We start from the raw sequence: 25,091 nt of genomic DNA on the forward strand, positions 1-25,091 counted from the left end.
ATAACACTTGAGGAAAAGTTAGCTTTCTCTCAAAGAGAAAAAAACCACTAACTGATGTGAAAGTCTTTTTAGTACAGCAGATCTGCTCTGTCTAACACGATTAGGAACAACTGGAATGCAACTAAGGAAATGAATCTTTAATTTTATTTAATTTTAATCTAACATTGAAGTAATGTAAAATATTTCCCTATTAAAAATAGCTGTATTGTTTTGAAAGGATTGCATTTTACTTTAATCATGAAAAAACTAGACTACTAAAAAATGTGCCGAACTAAGCCACGCTGTAACTGTATTTAATGCATTTCAAAGAACAAAAAATTAAAAAATCTCAGAATGTTTTTATACTGATCACATATTAAAATATTTTGTATATATTTGGTTAAATGTAGCAAAATTAATTTTACCTATTTATTTAATGTGGCTACTAAAAAATTTTAAATTATACGTCACATACTTTTACTGGATAGCACAGTTTAGAAATACAAAGCTATTTCTTTAATAGCTAGCATAGACAGCAACTGCCCCAGAAATAGGAGTAGGTACATAAATCCATGCATAGCATCAAAGATTACTAGGTCATCTACTCCTATTCAACCTACCAAGAGACACTCGGTATTCAGAAGCACAGCCTAGTCATGGATATTCAGAAAAGTGTGGGTGATGTTTCTGTATCATTCACATCGATTCTGAAACACCACTTTGAACAAGTCAGAATTCATGAGTAGTGCTTAAGAATCTTAAAGAGGCACTCTTTTGAGAAACGAGCTCACAACTAATACTACTGGTAGTCTAAATAATGACACCCAGGGGCTGGGGATTTAGCTCAGCGGCATAAGCGCCTGCCTTGCAAGCAGGCAGTTGTGAATTCGATCCCCGGTACCGATAAAAAGGAAAAAGACAAAAAAAAAAAAAAAAAAAAAAAAAAGACACCCAAAAGTTAGCACCTGGAGATGCTAAAGACCAAGCAACCTTTAAAATTCCATTGAAAGATTCCTTATTGGTAACCAAGATATCATTTCTCAGAAAGTATGATATATTCATTTTTTCCCTCCAGTTAAGGAAAAATTCAGTTTTTCTTATAGAATATTAGCTAATTTAGTAATCTTGCATTTAGAAGCCATATTATACAAAAAATGTACATATCTTTAAATGTTCACATTCAGTATAGTGAGATGCTCACATTATGACAGATACAAAGAGATCCTAAACAAAGGAACAACAGATTCACACCTGACCAGATGAAGGCTTCACACTGTAACAGACAGGTGGGATCCGGACAGTGTAACAGACACTTTGGGATCCGGAAACAACAAGGGCAAGAACATGTAACATAGTCTTCAATTTAGGTGTGTTAAATAGGAATGTAATAGGAACAGAGAAGATGTCTAGATTTACAAAGTGGTTACCTCAATGCATATTGTAGCAGCTAAATTCTGTGGGCCTTTTTTTGGGCCTTTCCTAAAGGAACAAGCAAGAAGACTTAAATAAAGTAAAAGCAACCCCTACAAGACTTCAGGATGTTGTTCTTTTGTGAAGAGCAACAGAATCTTAAAACAGTCAGGTCTGTGGCAGACCAAGGGGAGTAGATATCAAGTCTCGGAGGCAAATCTACTCAGCTTCCATTTTTCTGAAGTCCCATGCACAGAACTCCAAGTTAATTTGGTCAGACCACATAGCAATAAACTGAAAACAATCAGCTACTGACATCTGGACTAGTCCTGCATCCATCTGGTATAAATTCTGGCCCAAGTTGTCCAAGTCTGTACAGTTCATTCTGAATATCTGAACCACAGTCCTATTTCTTGATTCACATTCAGTTCTTTTGTTCAGTCGGCTTAGACTAAGACACTCTATCCACTTTTGTAAGCTCCCTCTTGTAAGGGGCTAAACATACTCAGTCACTAGATTATATCTCTAAATGGCCAGCCCCGTCACTTGCCTGACCCTGAAGATCATCACCATTCAGGTGGCTTTTAATCTTTTCTTCTTTATTTATAATCATTCAAATGCATAACACACTTTTATCAGTTATATCTGTTGTTTTAAGAAAATGATTTAAGGCAAAGCAGAGCTTATCAGAATCATTACAGAAAAGGGCAGACATAAGGGCAAATCACTTGTCTAGAAACTTACTGCTACTCTCCATGTATCAAGATGAACTTTAGATAGTTTAATTTTTAGCTTCATGCCATACTGCATAAGTTATAGTGATTTTAAAGAAAATACCAAAATACTAAATTCTTTTTAGGAGAGAAGAGGAGAAAGATCTTCCAAAGGAAAGATAATGGGGACAGTTTGATAGACAAATTATATTTTAAAAGGTTATGTTTCTCTATTGGTACCAAATATAGACCAATAGAAGATAAATACCAAATACAAGCACTTAAAACTTGTTGCTGTGCCAACTCTTAACAGCTTTAATCATGTTATTTCACTTAACTAAAAATCTGAAAGAGTTATTAATACTTCATTTTACAGGTGAAAAAACGAAGAGGCAGAAAGTTTACAAGATTTATCCAAGGTCATACAATAAGGAAATAATGAAAAAAGGCCATAAATCTCAAAATTGTCAAGCTCCATGGCCTATATTTTGACATCTGCAAAAACTTTTACATCTATACCTGAACTGCTAGAAACAGATTTAATGAACAAGCCTTGAGATAAATGTGCCTATCCAAAGAAAAATTGAAATCAGAATGCAACACTAAAGAAAAGAAATTACACTTAATAATTATATTCAATTTCCAGTATAATTAACCTTATTCTTATTCCTTAATCACGAAATCCACAAATTTCTCACACTTCATAGCCACATAAGCACCAGCACTTTTTAGGGTGTCACTTTTTCTTTCTTTAAAATTTATGTTTAAACAGTTCTCTGTTAAAAGAAAAATACAGGCTGGGTGTGGTGGTGCATGACTATAGTACCAGCACTTAGGAGGCTGATACAAGCAGATCTCTATGAGTTCAGCGTCAGCCTGAATTACAAAGGGAGATCCAGTCTCAAAAAAGAAAAAAAGTGGGGGAGCAGCGTGGGATTTTTGCTCAGCAGCTCGAGGTTGTGAGTTGGATCCTGAATACCAAAAAACAAAACAAAAAAAAACCCAAACAAACAAACAAACAAACAAAACAAGAAAACGTTAAGGGCCTAGGATTTAGCTCAGCAGCACAAGCACCTGCCTGGTGAGTTCCCCTCACCAGGATAAGGTTAGAATATAGGCTATTATTAATCCCTTTATGTAAAATTCATAATCATTTTGTCACTATATAGCAGTAACGTAAAAATTCTTGACTTTTTTTTTTTTTTAGAAAACAATTTTTTTTTTTGTATCAGGGATGGAACTCACAACCTTGTGCTTACTAGGTAAGCACTTGAGCCACTGAGCTAAATCCCCAGCCCCAGTAACATAAAAATTCTTACAAAGGACCCCATTATTGTAGAATTCTGAAACAGTTCTCAGGCAAGGGAAGCAAGGGAAATGTTAGTTTGGAGTGAGATTAGTAGAAAAAATTCCTTGAGTAGATAGTTCAAATATTAAACCTGTTTTTTCTTGATTTTCTCCAATCCTTTAAAAGAGTTTAATTAGATTTTAATTGAAGTCTTTTTCTTTAAGGTCCTCTGTCTTACAAATGAAAGTATTTTTAAGCCATGGAGTTGAAATGTGTTTAACAGCCTGATTACTTGTACTGCATTATTTTGAATATTGTTTCCTTCAATGGAGACATATTTAAAAACTGACAAAATCACCATGTCATCTGTGTATTGAGCCATGTTTAATGCTTTGTGTATATTACCTGAAGTTAGCTGGGAATTAAATATTATTCTGGATATTGTAGTTAGACAAAGTGTGCCCATCTTCCAGCTGCTTGTCAATGAAGATCAGCCTCTGCTGGTCAGGGGGATGCCCTCCTTGTCTTGGATAATATTATTTGTATTTGAGAAAACTAAGACTTAAGGGGTCTAGGTCAGAATCCAGGTCTTCCTGACCTCAAAGTTACTGGTACACTAAACATTTGCAAGGAAGCAGTAATGTCAAGAAATCACTGTTTCTTGTAATGTTTTCAGAAAGTGGATTGTAATGTTTATTCTGTTCTTAACATTGATTTCTGTTGAGATGACAAATAAGAAGCATTTTGAGTGTTTCTTGGCAGATCCCAGGGCTAGGTAATGGTCCTAGGTAATAGGTTTTAGTTTCTGTAAAAGAAATAGTGGAGTTTTGGTAATTTTGGCTAGTCTGATGTTTTAAAGAAATATAACATGACTTACTCAAATGCATCCTATAGTATGTTACTGGCAGGTTTGTTTGATAGTAAAAGGTTTGTATAAACTGCTTTTCATAAATTAAGTCTTACTTTCCCAATGTCCAAATAGTATCAAAGATAGCTTTCATTAAGTGTCACATATGAGCAATCAGTTATTTTTCTGATTTAGAAAGAAAACTAATTTTAATACTTAAACCTGAGTAAGGATAAAGGTGGTCTAAAAACTTGAAGTTCCCAACTCCAAAAGACAAAAGTGATGATGAAGGGTTCCAGCCAATAAGCCCTGACTTGGTTGCTTAGATATTTCAGATAGCAGTCTGAAAGCTAAGGTAAGCCTCTAACTTACTAGCAACTTAAATACACTGATGAGCAGGTGTCACAGTTTCAACTACTACAAAACAACCATGAGTGACACACTTACAACCTATCAGGCACATTTAAAGGGATTCAATAAAGGAATACTAACTAGATTAAATCATGACTTGTAGTAAAAAGATACTTCATAAAACTTAACAGCAATGTTCCAGACCATCAATAGGATTTCATATTGATGACCTTATTTAAAAAGACTTTCTATATTCTGAATGGACTGATAGAGGCCTACTTCCCTAAAAGGCAACGTGTTATAATTTTCTCAGAATGATTTCTTGGTTGAGAGCCTGTTCATCAAGTTTGTTTCATCAAAATAAAAACTATATTGGGTTACTCCAGTAGGGGATACTTTTTGATAGTGTACTGTCCTTGACATCTTTATATTTCGGTTAAGGAAAAAGAGGCCAATTTTTATGTTTAATTTAGCCCATTACTGATAACCGAATACTTTACGTATACCTTAAGAACTGCCAATCTATCTATGTTTGGTGGCACGTGCCTGCAATCCCAACACTTTGAATACTGAGGCTGCAGAACTGAGAATTCAAGGTCAGCCTTGCCAACTTGGCAAATCTAGGGAGCCGAGACCTGGGTTCCACCTCTCATGCTGGAAGATAAAATAGAGACATCTAGAGAGTCGGGTGTGGTGGTACGTGCCTAAAATCCTAGTACTTGGGATGATAAGGCAGCCTGAACTACACAGCAAGACCCTGTCTCAAAAAAAAAAAAAACAAAAAAAACAAAAAAACAGCTGACACCTATGTATGTTATGTAATTGCTGTAATTCTAGCAAAGTGAAAATATAAGACAACTGCAAACGAAGGAGGTAATCAAAGATATATATGTAACTCTCATAGCTCCTTTTGCTATCAAGTCCTAGCCAGAAAACAACAACAAAAAAAGCCTATCTGTTTTGCATACTGAATGCTGCAGTGTGTTTCACCCATATGAACATTATTCTAAACAAGTCCACAGGTCACAAGCATTCTACTAGGTTTTTCACAGAAATCTGAAACTCAAAAAAAAAGAACCTTAAGTTTCAGCTTGATCTTGAAAGATTTAAACAGTCAATGATGATCTTACTAAAACTAAAGAGACAACAAAAAAATTAAAGACACAAAAATGTAGTATCTATAAAGCATATTTTTTTTGTCTGTGACCCTAAGCTGGTTTAAATGATCAGGGCTTTGCTACTGAGAAATTACTGGATGGCCATCCTTATTATCCACATTTTATAGGTGGAGGGATAGAGGTTAAGTGGCTTCCACAAACTTGTCATGACTCACTGTAAGGGTTCAACTCTTTTGACATCTATCTAGTCCTGTGCCTGCTAGACAACATACTATAGGGTCAACTCACTATAATACAAAGAATTTGTAGGTATTGGTTTTTTAAAATGACTACTTACCTAAAAAGTTTTTTAAAAATCTGCCTTTTTTTTTTTTTAAAGGGAGAGCAACTTTTATGAATAGTACTTAATCCTTAGGTACATGGGAAAAAATTGTTTTTAAAAAAACCTTAGGAGCTGGGGATTTAGCTCAGCGGCATAACCGCCTGCCTTGCAAGCAGGCAGTTGTGAGTTCGATCCCCGGTACGACCGATAGAAAGGAAAAAGACAAAAACAAAACAAAACAAAACAAAACAAACCTTAAAAGCTGAGGCATTCATTACCTTTTACCACACACAATAGTTGGTTTTTCTAAAAGAAGTATGATTTAATGTCATCAGATCCAACTACTTTTACCTTTAAATCATTTGGAGCAAGGAACTACACTCATATGTTAGTATTTCCCTTCTTCAAATAGAAATAGAAATAGAAATAATTCCTACCTGATGATGACAGTGTAAGGAAGAATTTACTCTTTGCCAACTGCTTTGAGATTCCAAAATGAAATACATAATCCAGTTGCTTTTCAACCCTGGAATAAAGCCAAACTTCATTGAAAACAACTGCTTCAGCAAATGTCTCCAAAATAAGATTCTATATCAAAGAGAAGAAATCTAACCTCGATCACAATGAAATAGAAAAAAAACTTTCAAAACTGTTGAGTTTTGTCAAATTCAAAAATTTAGTATTTCTTCAGTAATTATACTAATTCTACTCTAAACAGAAATTGTATGCATATACTGAAAAAAGTGATGACATTCAGGAAAATAAATGCAACCAATAAAAGGTAAAACCAACATATACAATATCAAATTAAATTTTTCTTGGACAACTGTATTTACTAGAGGACAGTAAGATTTCCAAACTTTAATCTCATGTTTGAATTGCTTCTCCTGGTATTGTCAAGTAAATCCAGTGTAATTAAAAACCAAAGCCTCCGCTCAGTAAGTTTAACAAAAAGTGTATGGCAACTCTTTTAATGGTATTTACAGATGGTGAGAAAAATAAAGAAATTTTATTAAATTGGAAGGCTAAGAACACTCCGTACTTAGTTTAAGTAGGAAGCAGAAAAAACTAGAAAAGCGGGTTAAGACTCTTCAGGGATTTAATAAAAAGTACAACAAATGATCTGGGGCTGGTGGCATACAACAGTAATCCCAGCACTCTGAGAGACCGAGGCAGGAAGATCGTAAGTTCAACTCCAGCCTGTTTCAAAACATACAATGGGCTGGGGACGTAGAGCTGGGGATGAAGGCCCTGGGTAGAATCCTGAATGTGTACTAAAAGGGTACTGAGTTTAAGAGGCTGGGTCTACACAAACGGGGAGGGGCTAAGTGACAGAGTGAGATAGACAGAAACCGAGAGACAGAGACAGAGACAGAGACAGAAATAAGAGGCACAGAGAAGGTTCCAGCGACAGAGACGGGGAAAAAAAAAATCAAACCCAGAGACTTTTAGAAAGGGGATCAGGGTGGAAGAGGATGGAAGTCAGGGCCACAGCAGGGTAACAAACGAGAGCTACAGGAGCAAGGGCCTCCGAAGGTAAAGTGGGGCGCAGACTGAGCTCTATCGCACAGAGGTGCTACACACACACACACACACACACACACACACACACACGCACGCGGCGGCAAATGACAAAAGATAACGAAGGCGGAGTGCGAAAGCGAGGAAGGAATCACGGAGGTAATAGAATGAGCGCCCTCGTCGGCGAAGGTAGGGTGCCCTGGCCAGGAGAGGAGCAGACGGGGGCTGCATAGGAGAAGTGAGGGGCGCGGAGGACACACACGGCCGCGGCTTCCCGGGGGGCAGAGCCGCGCCGGCCGGGCTCCGGGGGCGCCGGCGGGGTCCGGGCGAGGCAACGGGCCGGACTCGGGGCGTCCTGGTTTTGGGGCACGGGCAGGGCGGCCCGCAGCGCGTCCCTGCCGACCTTCAGCGGGCCGGGCGCGGAGGCCGGAGCCGGCGGGACAAGGGGACGATGAAGCTGAAGGCCGCCGTCGCCGCCGCGGGGCTGACAGGGTGCGACCGAGGCGGCGAGGAGGGGTCGCGGCCGTAGAAAACAGCTGTGCGCTTACCTCTCTAGCGGCGCCGCCTCGCCCCCAGTCCGGCGGACTGAAGAGCTCGCGGTCCAGCTGTAAGAAGACGACCCTGTCCAGGTCAGCACCATCCCGCCCCGGCCCCACTCACATCGCAACCACGGCCGCCGCGCAGCCGGCTCGTCACAGCCGATCGGCTACTAGTCCGGCGCCGCTTGCGAGCATGCGCAGTCGCCAGTCCCGAGGGCGCCGGGACTAGCGGGCTGTACCTGCGCTCAACAGGTCCTCGGCCGCACGGCCCCGCCCCCGCCCCCTCCCCGCCCTTCTCCGAGGTCTGGCCTCGCCCCTTTCAGGCTCCGCGCCCCGCCCCTCTGGAGCCTCTGCTGCCAATCCTGCTCGCGCGCCAACTGAGATTTGTTTGTTCTAGCTCCCACTCCCAAGTTCCCGCGAGAATGGGAAGGCTGCGTCATTAAAAGGCGCCAAGCCAGGTAGAGGGGCGAGTCCGAGGATTTAGGGAACTGCTAGTTTAGAGGTGATTAGGGAAGTGGAGAGCGGGGCGAGGAGTGCCAAGACAGTACTGTATCTATTTCTCGCATTATTATTTTTTTCTCTCTTCCCTACACCTAGTTGTCCCGAGACTACCACGTTCCTGCGCTACTCAGTTTGTAGACTTAGGAAAGACAGCTGCCTTTGAGGATCTAGGCTATTTTGGGGGGGGGGAACTTAGGTGCACATCATCTTTGACGACCAAAAGAGTGGAGAAGAACTGCTGAAATGTAGCCTTTGGCTTTTAAATTTTACTTAACAGAAGCCGGTGAAAAATAGTCCTTCATTGATTTATCATTCTTCTATTTCCAAATTTAACCCGGGCAACTTTTTGTTAGGCATAAAATTATTATGTGATTAAAGCACAAGTGCACAAAGAAAATTGTGGCTACGTCTTGCGCATTAAAAATGAAATCAAGAGATTGGTGATGGTGACAGTTACATAACTGTGCATAAACCTAACGCCACTGAACTATGCACTAAAAATGGGTAAAATGGTAATTTAAAGAATATTTTACTGCGGTAAAAATGAGTTAGGGGAAAGATTTGTATACTCGTTGGATAATATGCCTGGTAACTTAGGGAGCAATTTATGAATATCTTTGAATCAATGTTTAACATAATTGGAAATGTTCTGTTATCATCTGATGAGTAGATCTTTTAGCATTTGCATAAATGGTTGCTTTCCTGGCTCCTACTTCTGTTGTAGCTTTTTACCATTTTACTTTAGACAGAAAATTTTATTGTTGGTTTTGCGACTTGAACTTTGCCCTCAAAATTGAAAGACTTTTTTCATTTCCAGCCATCTCTTAGGAAAATATACTAATTTGCAGTTTCTCATGCATGCATCCCTTAAACACAGCCTGTCAGGATTATTTCCTTGTTCTCTGTTCTTTTTATTTAAATCACATTTTAAAAACCATCTACTGTGTTCCAAGCAGTGTAGTAATCTTGGATGATACCAATCAGAATAGAACAGAATTTGGGTGGAGTGGAATGTTTGTCTTACAATGGGGTGTGGGGAACTATGGGAACTCAGAGAAGTAATAATCCAATTTAGGTAGATAAGCAGTTTGGAAATACTCCCAAGAATTAATGAAATAAGATATGTAGTGAGATTTCTTGAAAATGAGGCAGAGTGGGAAACGGAGCTTACCTAAATGAAAACTAAAAACTCTTCAGTACCACTACTGGATATTTTGAGGCTAGAGAAGTCAACAAGGATCACGGTGAGACTTTGATGGACTCCAATCAATCCAACTTTATGTTTTAATTTTTTTTAAAAAAAAAAAACAGTGCCAAGAAAAAGATATATGCTGAGCACTATGGTAGTTACCAAAAATACAGTGTAGGTTGAGTCAGTCTCAAGTTTGCAATGAGGAGGTACAAACATAAAAATATTTAGTTCTGCTAAACAGTTAAAATTGGGGCAGGTGCAAGGTTGCCATGGGAACTCAGAAAAGGAGCGTTGATTTAGGTAAGGCTCCCTGGAAATTGCATCAATAGAAGAATATAAAATAATTTGTATAGCAAAGAAAAAGTGTCTCCTGAAGTACAGATTATTGGAGAGTGTACCACATTTTGTTCTAATTGTCAGACTATCTGGTTTTTAGTTCTGGAAATTAATTCCTGAGAATCTCTCTGTTTTGGTTTTCTCATGTATGTAAAAATCAGATTACATAGAATTTAAATTCTTCTGGAAATTTCTCTAGAAATTTTATGATTCTAAATTGTATTACCAGTTTTGCATCTCCATTATGCTGCTAATAAACATTTTGATGTGATTTCATGTATATTAAAGTATTATGTTACCTATGTCTGTTTACATCCAAGTTTTGTGTGTTCAAAAAATGCAAGCTTTATAATACTTTTTATCCTGTATTTTGGTATAGTTATTTAATTTTAGCATAGAATGTTTTGTTTGGGTTTGTTAGTTTCTGGATAACAAACCCAGGCATTGCACATTGTTTTGTTTCATTAGTGCCTGAATCAAACCCAGGCATCGTACCTACTAGGCAAGCACTTTATCACTGACCTACACTCCCAGCCCCACAGAGAATGTTTCTGAACCTTCATGAAACCCTTCTAAGTGGAATACTGTCTTAAACTGAAGTTTGTTATCTCTACTTATAGTTACATAATATTCACTCAGCTGAAGACTAGTAAAAGGAATTTTAATTTTTTAGTATATGTTTGTGGTACATAATGAATACATTCATTGTGGATAGTTGATACAAGTACATGACATCTTATTTCATTTTACATGTCTTCCCCCCTCAACTCTTTCTTCATCCAATTCCCTTTTTTTTAAAGATCTATTCACTGTTTCCTATTACCTACTTTTATTTTGCTCTTATGCTTTGGGTTTATAACAAAAGGGAAACAACATGATATTTAAGCTTGTGTGTCTGCGTTTTTCACTTGACATTATGATCTCCAGGTACGTCCTTTGTTCCTTAAAAAGGCAGAAGTTTACCCTTAATAACAGAGTAATATAATACATTTTATCCATTTTGATGGACATACAGTAAGTTTCTGACTTACGAACATTCGAGTTGTGAACTTTCACAGGTGTACTGTATAAAACTCACTTTGACTTGAGAACTCATTTGTAAGTTTGTGACTGTAGGCCACTGTTATAGATTAAAAACTGGTGGTTAACTTAACACCAGCTGAATTAAATCATTATGGAGCTGAGTGTAGATGGCCCACCTGAGGAAATTTGCCAGCATAAAAAGAGATATGGAGAGGAAGAGTGTGTCATTGTTGGTTCTTCTAAGTGCTGTTGTTTGGAGATGTTGGTTTTCCTGGAGGAGCTTGTTATGAGTAGCTTCCCCAATATGAAGTTGGCCATTATCATTGGAGGAGCACGGGACCTTGTCGCTGAGAGTGGCTGTGGTTCACTTTGGAGGAGCTCTAGTTCTTACTCTGAGCATTGCTTTCTGGCTCCGGAGGGGAAGATGTGTGCATTTAATCTCCAGGAGAAGCTGCCACGCTAGCTTCTTGACATTTACTTGACTGTTCTCATTGTTGGGGGGAGCGTGGGGCCTCATTGTTGCTGAGGATGGCTGTGGTACTTTTCAGGGTACTTTGCATTTCTTGGCTCTCGTGTAGACCTCTCAACCTCCTGGCACAGATCCTTCACCCCTCCAGCATAGACTTTCTAGATTCCACTGCTGACCTTTGAGCTTTCCTAGTGCAGATCCATTGAACAGATTTACATGAGTCCTTGTCATGGGCTCTAGGCCTCCAGCTGGACCCATGGGAGGCAATATCATGGACTCTACGTCTTCAGTGGGACTTATACAGGACATTACTGTGGGATTCAGGTCCTTGGCTGAATTTTCTAGGTCGTTAGTGTTGTGGACAGATTTCCTGCACTTACTTATATGTAACTCTGGATGACCATCATAAAATATTATAAATTCTGTGTTCTGTATGTCATTATTTTTCTTGCAAGCCCTGACTACAATAGCCACTTTCAACTTTTGGCTATTATACATTGTGATGTTGTAAAGATGAGTGCATGTATCAGTGTGATGATGTGCTTAACTCGGGAAGATAATGAGTAGGGGAATAACCAGACTGAATGAAATTTGTTGTTTTAGTTTTTTATTTTGTTTTTTTTAATTTAAAAAAAGATTAAGATAAAAGAGGACATAACAAAACAGGTCAGAACAGAACAATTTAAGCAACATAGTGTTTCACCACAAGACAATCTGATATAACAGTAGCTACCATAGTATCTCTTTCCTTGAAATATTTGAGTATACCTTCATATACTATATTATCAAACATAAAAAGACAGTGTAAAACCATTCAAGAGAATAAAAGTATTACAGGGTATTGAGAACCAACTAACAGACAATGAACAAAGGTTACTATATTATCTCCTTGTTTATAAAATATTTTGATTATACTATCACATATAATAAAATCCAATAAAATACAACATGATAAAACCAATGGAAACAGAAGAACAAAAGCTTGGTGGGACTTCAAAACAAGATGATATTAACTCATCACTAGTTATTATAATGTCTTGTTTTCTTCAAAATAGCTGTTCATACCATCACAGACAATAAAATCAAGACAACACAGAATAAAACCATTCCAATTAATGAATGAAAACATTATAAAGCTTCAAAGCAATATAATAGGAAATCATGATTACCACATACTTTTATGTCTTCTTACCATTTCTTATACTAGGGAAACTATTTGGTATTTACACATGTGAGTTTTATTTATTTCGCTTATGAATATGGCTGTAGTTTTAGTTTTTTTTGAGGACTCTGCACACCAATTTTCATAGTGAATGTACAAGTTTACACTCCCAGTGACAGCGTAGGAGGGTGACTTTTTCCTTATAGATTTTGCAGTATTTGTTATTTGATTTCTTGACAATAGATATTCCTTCTGTAGAAATATTAAAGTACAAGGTTTTAATTTGCATTTCTCTAATGGCCAGAGATGTTAAATATTTTTTCATGTATTTATTGACTAGCTGTACTTATTCTGGAAGTGTCTGTTCATTTCAGTTGTCCACTTTTGATTGAGTCATTTATTTTAGAGGTCTCAGTTTTTTTTTTCTATATTCTAGATAATAATCCTATATCCAAGGTGTAGCTGCCAAAAATGTTCCCATTCTTTAGGTTGCCTATTTATCCTGTTGGTTGTTTCCCTTACTGTAGAGAACCTTTTTATTTGATATGATCCTTTGTTGATTCTTGATGTTATTTCTTGTGCAACTTGGGTTTTGTTCAGAAAGTCCTTGCTTATGACCCTTGACTTCAATAATTTTACTTATTTTATCTTCTACCATGTTATTTATATTTTAGTGTTTAGATGTTTGAACTATTTTGATTTTAGCAAATAGTAACAGGTTAGAAATGAGGCTAATCTAGTTTCAATACTCTGCATATAAATAGCCACTTTCTTTTATCATTTGATAAAAGAGGCTATCTTTCCTCCAGCATGTATTTTTGGCTCCCTTGTCATAGATCAGATGGCTGAATGTGTCTAGGGTTGTTTCTGCAACCTTTTATGTTCCATTGATCAACATATCTCTTTTTGTGCTAGTGCCATGCTGTTTTTCTTACTGATGCTTTGTAACATAATTTAAAATATAAGATTCTGATGCCTCCTACTTTGATTTTGTTGCCTAGGATTGCTAATCTGGGTCTTTTCTGGTTCCATATAAATTGTAGGATGGTTTCTCTAGTTCTATGAGGAAACCTATTGTTATTGGAATTGCATTAAAGCTCTTTATCAGTTTTGGGAGTATGGACGTTTTCACAGTGTTGGTTCTGCCTATTCAAGCAGAAGAGGATGTCGTCTTCGCATTTTCTGATGTTCTTTTGGATCTCCTTTTTCAGAGCAATAGAATTTTCATTTGAAGGTATTTCATTTCCTTGGTTAGTTTAATTTCTAAGTATTTATTTTCTCTTGATGCCATTTTGAATAGTATTGTTTTCCTGATTTCTTTGTATGTGGATTCATTACGTGATTTTTGTGTGCTGACTCTGGATCCTGCTATATTGCTGAATTTGATTACTAACTCTAGGAGTCTTTCATCATGGTTTATGTCTGAATGTCCCCCAAAGCCCCATGTGGTCAGAGATGGGGCTTTTGGAGGTGACTGGATCATAGGGGTATGATATTCATCAGAGCATTAGTCCTCAGATGAGTTCATAGCTGTGACAGGTGGTTAGAGCTGTTCAAATGAAGTGAGTCACTGGGGGCACTGCATGCAATGGTTTATCTCATTCGCTTCTCATTTAATGTCTCTCTGATTTCTGCCAGCATGCCATGAGCCACCTCTCCTGTGTCCTGCTTTCCTGTCATGCAATCCTGCCTTTGAGCTACCATGGACTGAAACTTCCACAAACTTGAGCCAAAATAAACCTCTCCTCATTTAAGTTACAAATGTTAGGTATTTTTTCTTACCAATGAGAAAGCAACTAAGACAGTTTTGATGGAATTATTTCGGCTTTTCTGTATGAAGGATGTTATCTGTAGATGATGATAATTTGAACTTTTCCTTTCTTATATGTATCTATTTTAAGTCATTCTCTTGCTTGATTACTCTGGATAACATTTTCAGTACTTTGTTGAACATGAGTGGTAGTGGATACCCTTGTCTTGTAAAGGTAGTGGATATCCTTTATCCTTGTAAAGAAAAACTTTCATTTTTTCCCCATTTAATGTGATGTTGATCATAGTTTTTCAGAAATGGCTTTTATCAGATTGAGATAAGATCCTTCTATACATATGCTCTTCAGTTTCTTCTTTATGAATGGATGTTGAATTTTGTCAAAAGCTTTTTCTGCATCTGTTGAGATGTAATTTTGGTCCTTCTGCTAATGTGGTGTATTGTGTTTATTGACTCATGTATGCTGAAGAATTCCTTGCATCTCTGGGACAAAACACTTCATCATGATGCATGAGTTTTTGATGATAATTTGCATTTTATTTGCTATTATCTTGTTGAGGAATTTTGTATTAAGGTTAATTAAAAGAATTGGCCTCTGGTTTTCTTATTTTTTAATTGGGTCTTTGTCTCATTTTAGATAATGCTAGCTTCTAAAATGATGCAAATCCCACAAAGAAGTAAGGATAAAATTATTCCAACAACCAAGATAAGAATAGAAATAAACCTTTGACCCTGTTGCTATAACATCAACCAGGAGGGTCCACAGAGTTCCCTGTACATTAGTGTCAACCTGACTTCAAGCAGCCAGGCAGTTTCCCTCTGTGAGTCAGACAGTTGCCTGCCCAAAGCAGTGAAGTCTGTTACTCCCCCTGCACACGCATCCTGGTTGCAGGCTGTGTTCTGGGTATGACCTCTGCGGACCTCTGTGGACCTGATTACCTTAATCAATAGGAAGGGGATGGAAATATCACAGGCGGGTCCACGGTCCCCCTCCATAAGCTTTCCTTTACTATATGGCTGAAATCCACCAGCCCAGACACCCAGTCCTGGTCTCTTTGCCCACCGATGTTTATCTGTTTCAGTCTTGCCTGCAGAATATAGTGCTATCCCCGGGCTTAGCTGAGGGCTGTCTTTTGCACATGTAGGTTAATGGGCAGGAGCTCATTTTGTCTCTGATTGGTCCAGTTTTTGGCAAAATAGTAGGAAATTACCCATTTGCTCTGGCTCTACGAATTGCTCAGTTTTGGGCACCAGCAGTTCTCAAGGGTCTTCTTTGCTGTTCTCAGAGTATTTGTCACATCAAATTTCCTCTGCTCTCTGCAGCCCCAACCAGGAGGTGCTGGGGACCCCTGTGCACCCATCTGCAGTGTGGGTAGGGCGATGAGCGGTCCATCCGCACCATCCCCACAGTGTGAGGGAGGAATGGGGGACATACTATTTTTTTCCTGTCCGGAAAGGTATCTCTCTCCCCATAGACAGGTGCTGCTTTCTGTGAGACAGGGGCGTGTCTTGCAGGTCACCAGCACTGGAGCACTGCAGAGTGCATCCCAGCTGCTGCTGGCACCAGGGAAACCATGGTATGTGTTTGCTTGGCAGTTCCTCGGGCCCCATTCTGCTTTCAGCTTCTCCAAGTCCCCGAGTTGGTTAGGGCTCACTTCCCTGTGCCCATTGGTGAGGAGAGCATGATTGTGACTCCCATGCCCTTTTCCAAGGTGACCTCATGCAGGTTCTGGAGTCAGCATGGGGTGCCAAGACCCAGGAGCGGTCCAGTTTCCCCTCACCCATTCCTAAACTCTGCATTTTCTTTTCATTTGTCCTCCTGTGTCTGACTTTACCTTTCAATCCTGCCTCAAGATATCTGGTTTGTTGTTGTCGTTGTTCCAAATTGGATGCACATGGACTTTGGGGGACTCTCTTGGTCCAAATGATAACAGATGATACTAAGGCTCGAACGCATTTTTAGGGCAATCACTTTTGTCTTCATGTGAAGTACAGACTCAGGCGTTTTTAGGGTCCAGGTAAGTGCCCACATAAACAAAATTTTTTCAGAAGGTTTTAATATTTTCAGAAGTATGCGATTGAGCAAAACAAAGTTTTATTGTAGGACTTCTTTCATTGTTTAGAAACAGTTACAAACCAGAAAGGCCAATGTTTTACATACTTTTGTAGTATTATTTCGTGACTAAATAACGCTGGCCTTTCTGTAAGAACCTTGACGTAAGATTCAATTACCAAGGTTTTCTTGCAATCCTATAATACCAATCCTTTAGATATGCAAGAAAGTGTTATTTTTTTTTAAACTGATAATGTTGGTTGCCTCTTGTTGGTTGGAGGCTGCAAAGTTTGGTGAAGAATGTGAAAGAAGACTTTTTATTGTATATTCTCAGCTTTTTGTTAGTGAATAAATTAAAGGGAAAACACTGAATGTGTATAAAATAGAGTTATGTAATGCAGGCATCATATGGCATAGTCTTTAATAATATATGACAGGGAAATCCCTGATTCTCCATAATTGATTAAACTACAAAGTAACTTATGCTGTACAATAGGAAGAGGCAAAGCTCGACTTCTTGAGAGACAAAGCGACTCACATCACCCTGGCTTCCCAGTGGCAAAGTATCTACTCAGATCATGCAGAGTGCCTCTGCCAGACAGAAGATGCTCCTCCCTCACCATCCCGCTGAATCATCGGAGAGGTGTAATTATCTGGTGTCAGGTGACAGCCACAACATTGTTGCTGAATTATTCTCTGCTTGATATAGCTGAAGCTTACCCTGGTTGTATTTTGAATGTCGTGTTGATACTAATTATCGCTCTTTGTGATGGTAAACACATTAGGGCAACTATCTCACCCTTCTAGTGACACATATTCTTATTTGGGGTTCCTGCTCCAGTAATAGATCTTCAGCTTCATATCAAACTGTTCCATTTAGAAATCCTGTGGAACCTTCTCATTCAGTGTATCCCAGACTGGGCACCTCATTTTCTTCTTATTTCCTTTCCATCTCTTTCCCATCACTCTGGTTTCATCGGAATCCTTTCCACTCCTATTTACTTATCCCACAATCATGTAAAATGGTTTTCTTACTAGTGTCTCCCTTCATTTTGTGTCCATGTCCTGTTTGACTTTTCTTTCTATGTATTTTTTTGTATCAAAGTGCTTTTCAGGTCCAAGGAAAAGTCCGATTTGGATGAAAAGAGGAACACCTCATCTAGTAAGCCTGGAGAAAAAGTTTTAAGAAATGAAGTAAATTTTCTTTTTTTTTTTTTTTTTTTTTTTTGTCTTTTTGAGACAAGATATCACTATGCAGTTCAATCTGACCTTGAACTCACTTTGTAGTCCAGGCTGGCCATGAACTTACAGCAATCCTCTTGCCTCAGCCTCCCAAGTGGTGGGTTTACAAGCATACGCCATCACACTTGGAAAATTTTCTATTTTAAATCTATACTTTAAATACAATCAAAAAAAGCAGAATAGACTAAAGCACTAATCACTACATAAGCTATTATATTTTCCAGTGTCCAGTTGCTAATAATAGTAACAGTAGTTAACTTTTACTAAGATTTTATGATCTGCTGAATGCTAGTCTCAATAGTCTGTGTTCATTATCTCTGTGCCTTAAAAACTTTTAGTCAGACATGCATTATGATCTTCCAGTAAAAATGAATAAGCTTAGTATACTACTCAGCCCCTATGAGGTTCACCCCAGATAGAATCTAGCACTTTGATCCAAATCTCTGTCACCACCTGCTTCTGAAATAGTTTGCTCCTAGGAGACTCCTTTGATGGCACTGTCTGAATAATCAGAATCTTGCAACAAGTAATTTAAAAGCATTACTTATTTAGATATAAGTTTAAATCTGAATTGAAGTCTGCATAAAGTAAAAAACCTCACCTTCAGCAAATCAAACTGTAATTACTGTTGTAATTTTTATGTATGTTACTTTCATATTTCCTTAGGATTACAGGACATAAAAATTCAATGTTCTTGCCTTCATAAATTACTGGATAATTTTAATAAAGTAGTGTATCATTGTTTTTAGTTACTTCCTTAATTAAGGACATAATAACATTTTTGAAATATCTTCTTTAGTACCTGTGACTTTATACATTTGTGTACCTTTTTTCAGTTTCTTGATCCGTAAGATGAGTATGATAATATGATGCTTCATGGGCCTTTTGGGAAGTTGATTATTACACAAATCTTTTGCAAAAAAAAAAATACAAATTTTTAAAATATTCCTGTCCCCAGCAAAAATAATAAGTAATGCTACATTAATAGGTCAACTGAACCTATAATAAATGCATCTGTAATTAATACTGAGATGCCCTCAAAATATAAGGCATACAATTCTAAACTCCTATGTCAATTTGCAGACCCACACAGAATGTAAAACTAACCTTGTGTTTTTTAAAGATTCTATCCAGCAGAAATATTCTGTTTTCTACTTCTTAATTTTTTCAGTGGGACCAATTACAGAAACAGTAGACAGAAAAAAACCAGAGTAATAAAATCATATTTCTATAGTTTAGTCATTATTATGCTTTATTTCCTTTACAGTGAATGACCGATTTTGTACATCCCTAGATTTCTTTGAAATGTATATCAGTGGCTAGATATATCTTGGGTACACAGAAAGAAAAGTTTCTTTGTATTATGACAAACATGAATCTAATTTTTATTTCAAATACATCTTGTAAGCTATTCAAATCAGTTTTTTAATTTATAAACATTCAATTTAAAGCAGTCTGGATAGTCAACAAACTGTTAGCTTTTGGGTGATTCTATTTATAGAACCTTTTTGAAGAGGAAATAAGTCCATGTGTTTGCTTTTGCAAGTTTAGGGGAAAATATTCTTGCAAATAATTTTCTTTTTTGTTGTTTGATCATCATAGAGAATGTAATACTTAGCAGTTGATGCAGGTTATTACCCATTTAAAATGTTTTCTATTCATTTTTCTACTAGCTTAAAATGATTCTATAAATATGGTACTTCCATAATTGAGATGTTCAGATGGAAAATTTTACAGGTGTCCTTTGATCCCATTTTACCTTTAGTTGTAAATAAGTATGGAGACCTAATGTATATCATAGTGACACAATTTGTAATAGTATATTACTTCCTTGCAATTTGTTGAAAGTAAATATTTTCATCCTACATTCACAAAATAACCATGTGAGTTTATGGCTATGTTCTTGATTTATGATAATTGTTTTTGCAATGTATACATACATTGAAATATCATATTATATATATTAATGAACACAGTTTTTATTACTGGAAGATCAGTAAAACTAAGGAATAATTTTTCATATTTTTTATGCAAATCTACTAAAGATTTAAAAATCATTTACTTGAGACGCATTTGATCTAAAACTGTTTAGCATGTATAGTTTGATATACTTGTTCCTTATAAAACCATCATAATAAACAAGATAATGACCATGAACAAAATCTTTTCTTGAGCCTTTTTGTAATCCCTACATCTTCTTCCTTCAATATCCATGCCTGTCCCTTCACAAACAAATGAACAGGTCAGTTTGCATTTTCTAGAATTTTATAGGAGTAGAATAACAATAGTGCATTTTTGTCTAACCTCATTTAACCAGCACGGTTATTTTGAGGTTCATTCATGCTGCATATACCTATAGGTGACTCCTCTTGAATTGTTAAATAGTGGTCCAATATATGGCTGTTCTACAACTTGCTTATTCATTTATCTGATGATAGATCTTAGAGTTGTTTCCAGTTTGGGGATATTCAAATAGAGCTATGAATGTTTTTACATATATTTACATGGCTACATGCTTTCTTTCTCATGATTGTATAAATACCTAGAAATCGAATGGCTCGATCATATGGTAGGTATATATTTGTTTTTTTAAAACAAGCTATCAAATTATTTCCCCATGGATTATGATAATTTACATTCTCACAGTATATGACAGTTTCATTTACTTTGCATTTTGCCAACAGAGTATTAGCTATTTAATAAGTATAGTGACAACTAACAGTTTTAATTTACATTTCTGTGAAGACTAATAATATGGAGTATTTTTTCCAAATTTATTTGCCAACTGTGTCACTTTGGGGATGTGTTTGCTTAAGTATTCATTACGTTTTTGGGGGGAGTTGTTGTCTTATTATTACTGCATGTTGAGATTCTCCATATATTTTGACTAAATCTCCTTATTAACAGATACATAATTTGCAAATATTTTCTTCAAAACCTCTGAAAATATTTTAGAAATTGATTCAATGATTTTAATTCAGTTGTGGTCAGAAAACATATTTTATGTGACTTGGGTTCTTTTAAATTGGATACTTTTTAAAGGACCTAGAATATGGACTATTTCATAAATATTTTGTATTCACTTGAAAAGAATGTGTATTCAATTATTCAGTATATTCTAGAAATGTCAGTGATTGATCGTATTGTTCAGGTTTCCGGTATTCTTGCTGGCTTACTATTTCTTTTTTCTGCTTCTCCTTCTTTATCCCGTCCTTTTCTCCTTTTTTTCCAGTGCTGAAGGTTGAATGTAGGACCTTGTGCACGCTAAATAGGTGCTATATACTGATCCACATCCTCTGTTATCTTAAAAGTTTCTTTTGAGATAAACTCCCACTGACTTGCCCAGGCTGGGCTTGAATTTGAGATGCTCCTGCCTCAGTTTGCTGTGTAGCTAGGATTATAGGTATGTGCCACTATACCTGGCTCCTTACTGGTTTTCTGCTTGCCTATCTTTCAGTTGAGAATTAGATGCTGACATTTCTGATTATAACTGAATGGGCTGTTCTCTTTGTAGTTTTATTTGCATCTGTTTGCTGTGTTTTGAAATGTTGTTATTAATGATACATTTTTAGTGAATGTATGCCTCCCAGTGAATGTATATTTTATTAATGATACATTTTTAGTGAATGTATGCCTCCCAGTGAATATATATCTTTATCATCATAAAATGGCTCTTATTTTCCCTGGTGAATTTTTTTTCACCTTGAAATCTATCTAGTCTCAATATAACCATTCCAAATTTCTTTTAATTTATGTTATCATATATACAATTTTTATCCTTTTACTTTTTAACCTATATGTACTTTTACATGTAAATCAGTTTTCTTGAACAATTTCATATAGGGCATACGTTGGTTTTTAGTCCAATCTAAGAATCTCTGGGTCTTAATTAGCATGTGTAAAATATTTGTATTTAATGTAATTATTAATACATTTGGGTTTAATGTAGCATTTTGCTGTTTATCTCCTATTTTTACCTGTTGTTTTTGTTCCTTTTTTCTACTTTATTTTGCATTAATATTTTTAATCATTCCATTTTATTTTCTTTGTTGGGTTGTTAACTGTTGTCTTTTTGAAGGGTAGGTTTTTAATAAAGGGTCTTGCTAAGTTGTGCTGGCTGACTTCAAACGAGATTGTTTTATCTCAACCCACTCAACTGCTGTGACTATAGGCATGCACCGCCATACCAAGCTAATTGCTCTTTTTAAATGTATTTCAGAGATTATTTAAAGGTACGTTGTATATATTTTTGTTTTCCATTTTTTATGAGTGTATATGTTTTACATAGATTGGTAGGTTTCGTTTTGCAGTTTGTGCATGCATAGACCAGTAACGCACTCTGCTAGTTCCCATCCCCTCTTCCATCCTCACTTCACCCTGTTCTCTGGTTTCAAACCCCCAAAGGGAGTTTGCAATGTACACAGAATATTTTGATTCTATATATCACTCTCTATTGTCTGCTCTTTCTTAAATGACATTATACCACTTTACATTTAGTACAGAAATTTAAAACAGCATGTTTCAATTTCCCCTATCAGCTTTTGTGCAATTGTTATACATTTTACTGTTGCTTTTTTTTTTTTTTCTTTTTCTTTTGAGAGATACTCGTGCTGCCTGGCCCAGGCTGGCCTTAAATTCTTCAACTCAAGCAATCCTCCTGCCTTAGTCTCCCAAGTAGCTTGGACTACAGGCATGTGCCATTATGCCAAATCAAATTTTAGGTGTGTTTTAAACCTCACAATACTTTCTGTTACTTTTGTTTTCTTTTATTCTTAAAAGAAATTTAAATGTAGACATATGAGAAATACTTTTGTATTTCCAATCTTAAATTCTTATGTTGTTCCAGACTTTCATCTACTATGCTTTTAACTCTTGACTAATATTTCTTACAGTGAAGTTGTGCTCATGAGGTATACTATTTATTTCTTTACATCTGAAAATATTATTATTTTGGCTTTGGTTTTGAAAGATTTTCATAAGGTGTAGAATTCCAGATTGACGCATTTTTATTTCAGTATTTTAAAGATGCTGATCCATTGTTTTCTTACTTGCATTGTTTCCAACAAGAAATCTGCTATTTTCTTTATTTTGCTTCCTTTTGTGTAGTGTGCATGTGTACATGTATGTGTCCTTTGTCTGCTTTTAAGATTTTTCTTACTCCTGCATTTTGGCACTTTGATCATGATGTGCCTTGATCTTTATTGGTTCATGGATCTATGGATTTAGTTTTCATCAAATTTTGTAACATTTTGGCCATTATTTTTTTCAAATATTTTTCTCTTTTCCTTAAGAGTTTTACTTATACACAGGTTAAACAGTAGGGATAGTCTTACAGCTTAATTATCCTTATGTTTTTATTATTATTCTCTTTTGTGTTTGGTTTTGGAGAGGTTTTCTGTTGCTACATTGTTAAGCACACTATTGTTCTGTTTGCTTACACTGCTGTATTTATATGCAGTATACTCTTTATTTCATGTATTACAATTTCCCGTATAGAACAGATAATAGCCCGGTATCACCTGTGGAAAAATCAGCCTATTCTCCCGCACTTTTTTTTGTAAGACATTTTTAAATCATAAGGAAAAACTCAGTCTGTTGACATTGACTCAGAAGTGATAAAAATGACAAGTTATTAACAGAAAAGATTATCAAAGAGAATTTTAATAAGGTTACTTTTCTTTGGATGTCTAATAATTTTTTATATGATGGTAAGCATTAGAAATTTTGCTTTATTTGAGATTTGCACATTAGTGAATTCCTGTATTCTTGAACTGCTCCAGGGGTACAGTTAAGTTACTTGGAAACAATTTTATCTTTTCAGTTCTTACTTGTTTACTTTGAAAAGAGCAGCATTCAGTCTAAAGTTTGTACCCAGTATTAGACACAACCTTTATATTTATATGCAACACTATCACGCCCTGTAGATTATGATATTCTCCACTCATAAAAAGACAGTATTCCAGTGATCTTTGAACTCTGGGGAAGGTTTGCTTTAATCTTTGCCAGTGTTTCTTTCCCAGATTCAGGTATTATTTTCACATGCATTCACTGTTCAGTACTCAGCTAAAGAATTATGGAAGGCCATTGGCAGATCTTGGGAATCTGTAGTTATACCTTTCCTATTCTTTACTCTGTAATCCACATTTCATGACTTCCCTGGACTCCCAGCTCTATCACCTCAACTCAAGAAGCTCAACAGGATTCGTCCCCACCCCACCCCCACTGCCATACTCAGATGAAACACTTCCACCATGCAGTTGCATGACTTATGTCGCTGTTTCCTGTTTTTCAAATACTGTCTCTTCTTGCATAATAACCTTAAAAAAACCCCATGATTGTCTGGTGTGTGTGTGTGTTTAGCATTAGGCAGGAAGTAGTGTGAGAAAAACCATGAATCTAATCTTTGTTAATCCATCTTGATTTGAGTAGATGTTCATTATATTTTTAAAGCCCCTCCTCAACCTATCACCTGCTCAACTTTCTGTCTTAACATTTTCTTTAGATAAACTGAGTATATTTCGACTTACCTTCTTGTTTCTGTCTAAGATTTACTGTACCTTCTTGCACACATTAACACTAGTCATGGATGCCAAAGGTTTCTAAGATATTCCTCCAGTTTCCTAGGTAATTTTTTGGTTGTCCTTATCTTAGTGTCAGGAAAGAAGATAGATGGGATTAAAGTTGTAAACTATGTTTCTAAAATTTTCCTTCCTCTCAGAGATACTTTCTTAAAGTAGAAAAGACTTAGAATGGACCATACCTAAATATAGAAAGTACTTAATGCAGACTGAGTATCCTTTATGCCAAATGCTCGGGATCACGAATGATTCAGATTAAACAGTTTTAATTACTTGCATATACAAACTGAGATGTCTTGGGGAGAAGACCCAAGTCTCAATATGAAATTCATTTGTTTCATACACACCCTACACATGGACCCTGGAAGTAATTTAATATAACATTTTAAATACTACTTTTATGTAAGAAACAAGGTTTCATGATGGGGAACTTTCTGCTTGTGGCTTAATGTCCATGCTCAAAGACATTTCAGATTGTGGAATATTTCAGATTTCTGGATTAGAGATGTTTAATGGGTATTTTATTTTGTCCAAGGAGGTCTGTTATTCTACCTGTTGACTTGGTTAAATGAAAGAATCATTGAATTCTGGAGGACTAGATTCAAACTGTAGGGCTGTCACTAACTGTTTGACTCTAGCCAAGACATGTGTCTTAGTGTTTCTTCTTGCCTTGCTGAGG

The 25,091-nt window shown here is 36.6% G+C and overlaps 1 protein-coding gene across 13 annotated transcripts in view; it reads right to left on the reverse strand.

The window, feature by feature from the left end:
* Positions 1–8,348, reverse strand: part of Fam135a (family with sequence similarity 135 member A) — a 93,027-nt gene extending 84,679 nt beyond the window's left edge. For 12 of the 13 annotated variants that reach the window (XM_063227033.1, XM_063227032.1, XM_063227027.1 and 9 more), the window contains exons 1-2: positions 8,098–8,241; positions 6,466–6,554 (exon numbers count right to left, since the gene is read on the reverse strand). The gene's annotated coding sequence lies outside the window, so the exon portion shown is untranslated. Of the gene's footprint in view, positions 1–6,465; positions 6,555–8,097 lie in introns of all 13 variants that reach the window. The other variant, XM_063227021.1, reaches the window with a different exon arrangement.
* Between the last annotated feature and the right edge of the window lie 16,743 nt (positions 8,349–25,091).

Source organism: Cavia porcellus, unplaced genomic scaffold (genome assembly GCF_034190915.1).
Source record: "Cavia porcellus strain 051 isolate PalLab524CR breed Dunkin Hartley unplaced genomic scaffold, mCavPor4.1 scaffold_16, whole genome shotgun sequence".
In the NCBI taxonomy this organism is placed as follows: Eukaryota; Metazoa; Chordata; class Mammalia; order Rodentia; family Caviidae; genus Cavia; species Cavia porcellus.